The sequence below is a fragment of the Cariama cristata genome, unplaced genomic scaffold, assembly GCF_000690535.1.
Source record: "Cariama cristata isolate BGI_N322 unplaced genomic scaffold, ASM69053v1 scaffold27099, whole genome shotgun sequence".
Taxonomy (NCBI): Eukaryota; Metazoa; Chordata; class Aves; order Cariamiformes; family Cariamidae; genus Cariama; species Cariama cristata.
This window is the reverse complement of record NW_009637848.1, coordinates 22961-32353: the sequence shown is the minus strand read 5'-3', so window position 1 is coordinate 32353 and position 9393 is coordinate 22961. Positions and strand designations below refer to the sequence as shown.

The 9393-nt window shown below is 40.0% G+C and overlaps 1 non-coding gene across 1 annotated transcript; it reads right to left on the bottom strand.

Annotated features, from left to right (window-relative positions):
- Positions 1-334: 334 nt before the first annotated feature.
- TRNAL-CAG lies at positions 335-417 on the bottom strand. Its single transcript has one exon. It is a non-coding gene; the product is annotated as a tRNA-Leu (tRNA).
- Positions 418-9393: the final 8976 nt, after the last annotated feature.

Sequence of the window (9393 nt, the reverse complement as noted above, 5' to 3'; positions counted from 1 at the left end):
TGGGGCTGGCAGGGCTCACTGTCCCAGTCTATACTTGTGGCTGGCTATACGCTGTCCTAGATGCAGAATCCAGCATTTCAGCTTCTTAAATGTCATTCCATTAATCATAGACCAAGGCTCCAACCTGTCTAGATCCCTCTGCAAAGCCTCTTGTCCCTCAAGAGAGTCCAGAGCACCTCCCAGTTTGGTATGATCAGCAAACTTGCTACTGGTGCATTCAACTCCTGCATTCAGATTGTTGGTAACTATATTGAACAGAACAGACCTTAGAATTGAACCCTGAGGAGCAGAGCTGGTGACTGCTCGGCAGCCAGGTGTAGCCCCAAAAGGGAGTTGTCAGAAGTGGGATTCGAACCCACGCCTCCAGGGGAGACTGCAACCTGAATGCAGCGCCTTAGACCGCTCGGCCATCCTGACTGACAACATACTGCTGGTACTGCTATATTGTTTGGATATTTGTAGAAATTTTTAGTAGTGCTATATTGTACTATTTTTCTCACACAGAGGATGATAAAAAATATTCCAAACTAAAATGTGTATTGTGTTGAATCTAATGTAACTCTTAACAACATAATTTGGTACATGCAGCTGTTTCATTCTGTGAGTATCTGAGTGTTAGTATGTTGAGAAAGAAGCAGGGACTGTTGCACATAAATTACGTATGCCATGTAGCAGAAGTTTGAAGGTGTACAGGAATGAATAAAAATGTGATATTTTGCACAAGGGCATTGCTTAAGGCTGATTTGTTTCCTGTAATACCTATGAAAATCCCCTTGAGACAGGTACAAGTTATTCATGGTGAGAGTTCTCTGTGACATTTGAAGGGGGACTGTGACACTGAAACAAATTGTATGTCCCCATGCTGCATTTTTATATAAGGACTTAATGTACTTCAAAACTGCATCCAGGAAGCTCTAAACATACAAATTTGGTCAGGACTTGGGAATAAAAGTTAATATGCAAGGCAAGAAGTATACTTGTTTGGGAGCATCAGGTTTAAAATCCAATAGCTCTGTTTGGAATGTAACTTTAATAGAAAATTCAAATTTTGGATTGAGACAACCAGAAACTGACTATCAGAAATGGCAACTATACCTCTGGCCCCAATACATAATTATTCCTCAGAACCTTAAGGAACAATATTTTCCAATGGCAAAAAAGGCTAGTGTCTCTAATGGATTGGTCAGAAATTGATATTGATTTTCTTTGGTACTGGTATTGGAGAAAAACAGTTGCTACTGTTTGGAGGAACCAGTTCTTCTGGCTCCAGTTTGTCAATGTCTTTCTTGCACTGGGGAGTCCAAAGTGCTGGACACAGTACTCTGATACAGTCTCACTGGTGCTGAATAGAGGGAAATAATGACTTGTCTTGACCTGCTGGCCATGTCCTTCCTTGGAGATACACAAGAGTTGATTGGACAAGGCCTTGTCTTGTCCTGACTTCAGAGTTAGATCTGTCTTCAAAGTTGGCCCTGCTTTGAGCAAGGCATTAGAGCAGGTAAGTGCCAAAGGTCCCCTCAAACCTAAATTGTTCTGTGATTCTACAATGATGTGCCATATTTTTGAACAGTTTTATGTAACAACACTCTTATGAATTGAGAGTATTAATGCTGTATCTTGGATATGCAGTTAATGTGTCCTTAACCTTTGTGTTTTTACCCTTGTACTCATTCTAGGGCAATAAGTAGTCTTGTCTGACTCCTAACTGTATATAAAGATTAACCTATGTAACCCATATCTTTATAACATACTGGAAATTTTTTTCTTCTTGTTATGGTGGGAGACAGAAGGTATGCTGTAATGCATTTCAGCGTTCCAGTCTTGGAGAAACAGCAGACCTGGTTGACTTACTGGGAGGTGTTCTTTGATGGACAGAGGTGCAGTTTTCCCATGTTTAGAATTACTAATATAGTTAAATGCTGTGGAAACAGGAACTTGGTACCAAAGGTCACAAAACCTGTTTATATGGAGTCAGTAGTTTTGCCCAAATCGGGAGTCCTAGCCAATGTGGTGGTCATGTTTTTTGGTTGTTTTGTTTGTTTGTTTTTTAAACCATAACTGGTGGAATCGACAGAAACAGAATTATTCCAGGTTTTGGTAAGTCTTCTTGTCCCCTCTAGCAAGACAGGCAGAGTCCAATAAGCAGAAATAGAGATGGCAGAGGTACGGCCATCAAAGGCTACTCATAGAGTAGTAACTCCAGAATGAGCTGGGGTTGCAACCTATACTCTTTCTCCTATCAGTACATAGCTGTTTAGGTCTCCAGCCAGCAGCTCCAAAACCTTATGTTCACTACTTCAAGGCACAGTGATGATGTAAAGCTGATTAAATATATGTTGATTGGCTGGGAAAATCAACTAAACAGGTCTTAATTTAAATCAAGTCTTAAGTCGTAAAGATAACATTGCCTATTGGCTTCAAGACTTGTGGATCACACAAGGCAGGCTCTTCTTACAGAGCTAAGTGTGTACCAAACACACAGTGACCTCAGTGAAGAATCAGCCCAAGCCTACTCCTGGACAGCACCAGTATCTCCTTTACCAGTGGGATTTTTTTGGCCCAGAACTTCAGTAGTTAACTCTCAGGCTGTTGCCCAAAAATCTGTTGATCTGGCTAACTTGCTTGTTAAAATGTAGTGGTACTTAGTATGCAAAGGGTAGATTCAGCCCTGATTGCTGACCCATAACTCAATTTCATATAGCAGTTGCCATACTGACTGAATTGAGCTTTAGTAAGTGAACTGGAAACCTCAATAAAAAATACATATTTATAAAGATGTATGTATTCCCCAACTGCTTTGACACAGACTTAACTAACTGCCTGTCCATTACCTGGCCAGACTCATTGGACTTGAGGCTGGAGGTTGTTCTCTTGCAGAGTGTTGATGGGCTCCAGCAAATGTGTTCCTCGGCCACTGAAAAGAAAGTTCCTTGGATGTGAGGTGCATTGGTATTATCCATCGGAAGGGTTAGCTTTACTGGTTCCTGAGTACATGTTCTGACGAGAGCAGGTGAAGAAGAGGAAACTCAGTCCTGTTGGATATCCTTGCCTATATTCCCTTGTACATCTTTATGCTGGTGCCCAACCTAAAATTTCAATAATAGACTCCTATTCTTTCTAAATTGAAGAAAATCTGATTCAATTTTGCATTATTTGTGTATGTAACAAAAAGCAGTGCAAAGTCTGACTTTAGTTTTCAGAATACTTGATGAAAGCCGACATTGTTCTAGAAGGTTCAATGAGATAATGGAAAATCCGAAAAATAATTTTAATGTGGCTGTGCATAATAAAATCCTTAGTGTAATGACTTGTCCTCTGAAAGCACATTTGAAGAATCAAGTTAAGAATAATGCTAAACCCATATAAGCTAATGTGAAAATATCGACAATGATAACACTGATCAACAGAGCTTCAAGTGTTGTTCACATTACAGTGAATAAACTGAGTAACAGGAAACATTTGGGGACAAAACCAACTTTCCTCAAATAGAAGTCAATAAAATACTAGTATTTTTCTTTTAGTTGTGCTTTTTTTCCCTTGTGAGTTTACACCTATTGTACCTGCCCGTAATGTCAGTTGATGAGGTTTGTGATATCGTGGATGTTACATGATGCTTCATAAAACCCTACAATTAGAAAGGGAAACAATGTTTGTAAATTCTGGTTTGTTTTTAGGCAAAATTCAGAAATAACAATTAGCAACAAGGAGGTTTCCAAATTCAGAAGAGTGGCCAGACTCCACGCATGGATGTAGGTAAACAGCTTTTTCTGATTCTTCTCCAGCTTCTGGGTGTCACTCCCTGAACACTTTCTGCAAAAAGAGATTTAGCCCAAGACCATTTATGGCTGAAATGATGTGCAGAATGGTCAGCTAAGCTGGCAAGTCTTGAGGCTGTAATCTTGTCGCCCAGCACAGCTGGGAAGAGAAAGTAATACAGACTCATCATCGCCTAAACTTGCATCTGTACAACCCTGTCAAAAACCAGTGAAGCTGCAGGGGTCTGAGGTTAGAGGCGCTATGCAGTTTTAATACTGAATCTGAAATCATTCTCGTAGATGTCATGGTAAAGCTTATTGTGCTGTAGTGATTTACACTGATGTCAGTGTGCAGTAGCAGTCGATCTGTTTCAGTGCTGGGTCCAGTATCTCCAGCACTGGAGATAAAAGGCATCACAACATGCCTTGGTATCAAAGGCCTGTCTCCCACCTTTTCTGTCCCTCCTCTGTCGCTCGATAGCCCTTCCCTGGCCATTCTGGGTTTCTGTCCTGCTTTAAGCAAAACCACTCACAAAGTGAGAGCATCTTTTGTGCTTCTGTGCTGTTCTTTCGCTGAATAGCAGAGTTGTTTTCCTTCATATGTTTCAGGGCTTTCCCTATGGGCCCTGAAAGAAATCCTTACTAATTCAAAAAAAGGATGGCTGAATCTTGTGGGACCAATGCATCTCCTTCCAAAGAGAAAGTGGAGTATGTTATATGGATGATAATGAGGTTAAACGTGGTTAAATGGAGACTTGCTTTAAAAATATGAAGCCTTTTCAGTATTTTTATAACTTCACATTTTGCCCTAGCTGTGTGTTGGGACTGTGTTGCCTCAGCTGCCAGCTGTCCTTGCAGCAGAACTTCTTGTCGTGGTCACAGGTAGGAACAGGCTTGAATAGTAACAGAGGCTTTGTCCCGGGCATATTCTATCTATTCTAGTGGGAATTAGAGGTTTGAGGGGGACAGCTGTGAAAGAAAATAATCTTTGCCTTACTCTATTCACAGGGGTCTTCTCTGTGAAATAACTCATCTGCAAAACACCTTATGAGTAAGAATGCTCATAAACCTCCTTTGAATTAAGTACATTCCCTTAAATTCTCAAAATTAGTAACCCACATTTGAAGACAGAAAGCAGATTAAACATGTAGAACCCTGTGGGTTTTATAGGAAATCGGGAATACTAGAGATGGCTGGCATAGCATGCCTGTGCTGTCTGTGATGATAACAGAAAATGCCTCAGGAGCGTATGTTATCAGCAGGATCCAGAAGAGTTACAGCATCCATTTGTGTGACAGGGGAGGGAGAGTTCCTTCTATCCCCTGAAACTGATGCCGAGTATCAGCTTTTTTTTTCCTCCGAGATCACTATTTCATCATGAATGTGAGCACCAACTGGAGAGCTCTTTGCTCTGTGATTACTGCCTGTTGAGCTGGAATAATGTTTTTTCTTAATACTTTTAATTCCAAAGTGTACACTGGGGAGTCTTTCAAAGCGAAAAGATAGAAATTTCTTTATTTTAATGATCGTATCTGCCTTTCACAAGAGTCATGAGTATGGGTTTTGTTCCTGTTTAGGGTAAGACGTTGGCAGCTGTGAGGATGGTGAGTGCATTTCTTGTCCACTTTCATTAGAACAAATTCAAGTGGAGAGCCACGCTTACTCCTGTTCCCAACCTGTCCTCTTCCTGTCCAGTGACCTTTAAACTCCCATGGATGAAAGAAGTTACATTTTTGAGTATAAATACAGGGTGTGGATGTGGGTGTGTGTTTAACATGGCTGCAGTAAAAAGTAACTTGACAGCTGACACGGGGGCAGAACCTGACCTGCAAATCCTAATTACAAATTGATGAGTAAGCATCTAACCTGACTTTCAGCTTCTAGCTCAAGTGTTCTAGCAATGAAAAATATTCTTGTGCTTGTTTGGAAAAGAGAAAAAAAAAAAAAGAGAATCTGTTAATCATTGGAGATGTGTAAGCATGGAAACTCGTAATGACAGAATAACTATATTTTATTATTAACAGTGAATTTATTTTAATTTTTAGATGACAAATTCCTAAAATATTTCAAGCACAACTGCACACTTATACTTTGTTAAGTTCTGTCCTTATTTGTAAAGGCAATAGCAAACAAACTACTGAACCTGAAGGAGCTAAGTGTTGCAACCTCTTGGTAATTGATGTTAGAAGAATCAGATAACGTTCTGTTTGCCAGACTCTCAAGTGGGAGAACCAGGGGTAAAAGTATTTTATTGCCTAACCTATACTGGAGGCCTTGTGTTCTCTCTTGGCACTTTCCAGGAAGGCTGAGGCATGCTAGAGAAGTTTTAGCTTAAACAGGGCTAAACAGGGTTTGTCTGTTAGACCTGGTTGTGGAGAGCTGGGTGTAACAGAAAGAGACTTAGTGAAGGGGGAGCTCAAGGAGGTCTTGGCTCCTGCTGGTTAGAGGAGGGAGAATCCTGTGGGATTATCTAGAATATTGCAGGTGATTGGCTCTGCCAGATTTTTGCAAGGTAATAAACAAGCCTTGAAGAAAGGACAGTAAACTGACTGCAACTTGGTTTCTATTTCCATGCGATAAAGCCACTTCCTACTTAGATTTACAGTTTTCATAGAATTTTACTCAGGTCTGTTGGTACTGGGTATTAGTTGTAGTTGGTGTACCTCCTTTTCCACATTCCAGCCTTTCTCTCCTCTCCAGATGGAAAGGATGAGGTCTGTGGCCCTTTGCTCTCTGATATGCAGGCGAATGTTGCTTCTTAAGTGCAGAGGACAGAGGTAATGAGCTTCCAGCTGATTTTATATGGGCTTATTTGCAATAAAAAAGAGCGCAACAAGTGCAGCACTGCTAATTACCACACAATGACGATAATGAGAAATAATAATGATAAAATATATATTATATAATAAAATACTGAAGTATCTAGTAATGATTAACATATTATAAAGTGTGGAAGGTTTCTGAAGAGTGTTGTATGTTTGGAAAGTGGGGTTCGTTACTGCAGTTGTCAATACTAGAGTCTTGTGACTGTGTTATGCAGTATGTAAAAGAAATAAGCAATATGTTAAGTGCAAGATACTACGGTAACCCAGTAACTGGCAAGTATTAGCCATCCCCTTAGTCTTTCCTCTTTTTCTAAAAGCAAGATCTTTACACATTTACTTCTCTTATCCCAAAGAGAGATATCTTCTTTTCTTCTCCTCAAAAGACCTTCTGTTTGCATGATTAATATGTTCCTTGCATAGTGTGACGAGGGAATCTCTGCTCCACTCTGATATCCATGCTGACTCTCCATCATTTGCTCTCCAAACTAGCATAAGGACTATTTATGTTTGCAACAAAAAGAAATCATGCTGGTTTTGAGTGTGGTTTTCTTGTTGACATTTTAGAAACTGTTTCAGGCTCTTCTTAATATTTAGACAAACTAATATGTTTGCTTTTTGTGGTGTTGCTGTTGACATTTCCTCAGGGAATTGCTGAAGATGGTAACAAATTCCCAGCACAGACATGCTGTAATGGAATAGTTCTTTGCTTGTGTCCCTGACACAAATTCCTCTTAACTGATGCTTTTGCTGAAAGTAATGTGATTGTGATAAGTTATGTGAGTCGGGGTAAATGTGAATCAGCCTGGGCTATTTTGGGGAGCATAAATGTCTGCCAAACCCTTTAGTGTTTTGCTTCTTGCAGATACAACAAGCAGAAGGTGCCAATTTATTGTGTACATCAGAGCCTCTGTGCTGCACAAACATCTGCAGTGCAGAGCAGGACAAAAGTCTGCAAGGAGCATTGGTAATTGGCTAAGCCTGATGGCCAGGAGAGCTTGTAGCTCAGCTAACAGAAATTGTTCAGTTAGAGGCTTGGCTAATTTTGAAGCCAGTAGCCATGAAAAACAATCCTTATATGTATAGCATATGCCCCAAGGGCACTGTACGTTAGACACAGATCGATGTTATTGTGAGTTTACTTTTTTAAGCCATGCTTTTGAACCTGTGCACTGCCATATCTTTCATATCTGGTCAGTACAAACAGTGCATAGTTACATTAGCAATTAACCCAGGACTATCCACATAGAGAATTTATTTAACCTTTTATGTGTGAAGGTTTTGAAGACTATTCAAGCAGGTTGGGTTTTGTTCTGGAATCCCTGGTTAAAAGTATGAAGCTCTTACATGCAACCAGACAGCCAGTTTAGCCTGTGGTCTCTATTAAAAATACCCACATTGTTATCTACAAGAATCAGCTATAGCTTACAATCGTTTAGCAGTATAGTATCTATTTCGGACTGGTCACCATGTATTGCAGCTATGGAACAAATTTCTCTCAAAACTCATTGCTGTTAGAAATGCTTTTCAATTGAAAAGATTTAAGTTTCTGGGATTATCCTAACCTCAGCTATTATATCCTCTGCATTTTCAGTGAAACCGTAGAGAAACTCATTTGCTAGACGGTCGTGCAGCAGTGTTTTGGCCATGTTGTTTGTTCCATTTCCAAGCCCTTCGATGGAGGCTTGGGGAGACGCAGTCTTTGTTGGTCTGTGGCTGTTTCCCTGACCTGAAAAAGAACAAAAACTGTCAGGAAGAAAGATACTCATCCTAAGGGTAGACTCCAGTTACATTAAACAGAATAGCAGCCACTTGGAGATGGGACTGGAAGGCAGCCAAAAGGACACTGTGAAATTTTTCAATAGTCTGTCCTTATGCCTGTCTTCCAGTGATCGACAGAGAATGTAATTTCAACCTTCAAACTATTCACTGCAACCAAAGGGACCTGAATGCTGTTCTGGCTCTATTTTAAAGAGTGTTGTAACCTAGATGAGAAGATACTCTTCTCTCAAATATGCGTGTTGTTCTACTATTGCAGTAAATCATTGCAGATATTATTACTTACTGGTTTAAGTAAATTGTCCTTTTGACTGTCTTGTATGTGTTTCATAAGGAAAAAAATTGGCCTTGACCAGTGGATATAACATAATTTCAAGGGCATTTTGATAAAGGATTTCTCAGGTGGCCCTTGCTGCTTGTAACATTAGATGGAGGTGGTCAGCCTGGAATCACCAACTGAAGTCATGTTCTGAGGCATTAGTGTAGTGACAAGATCAGCTGGCTTTCCTTGTAATGTCTGCAAAAGGGTTTAAATATATGTTGTAACTTCTTTATTAAAATCTCTCAGATTTAACTATGTGAAGGCAGATGGCCTGTGACTTGCAGCAAGATTACAGCTTCATGAATCTTCAGCAATTTCAGGCATGTGTTTGCAGTAATATCTATTCTTTCCGGGTGAGAGATCTCTGTAGCCTCATGTCATGTACGTGAAGCATAACCTATCAAACCTGGTGGTTCATCTCAGCCAAAGCTAGATCAGAACCAGGTCTGCTATTGCTTGGTTTCAGGCACTGCTGTTTTCTCCCTGTGGGGATCTCCACATATGTCTTCTGAGGGAGAGGAGGAGCTGAGCCCTTTTTAATTTTAAAACATTGCATTTTAGTGAAAGTGGTGATATGAGGATATATAAAAAAGAAAAAGTTTCATTACCTAGATGGTTCCTTAATAAAAATCTCATTCCTACTGTCAATTATTTGGAAACTTCTCTGTTAAATTATGCATATTCTAGTATTTGTGCAGTGCGATGTTTATATTTT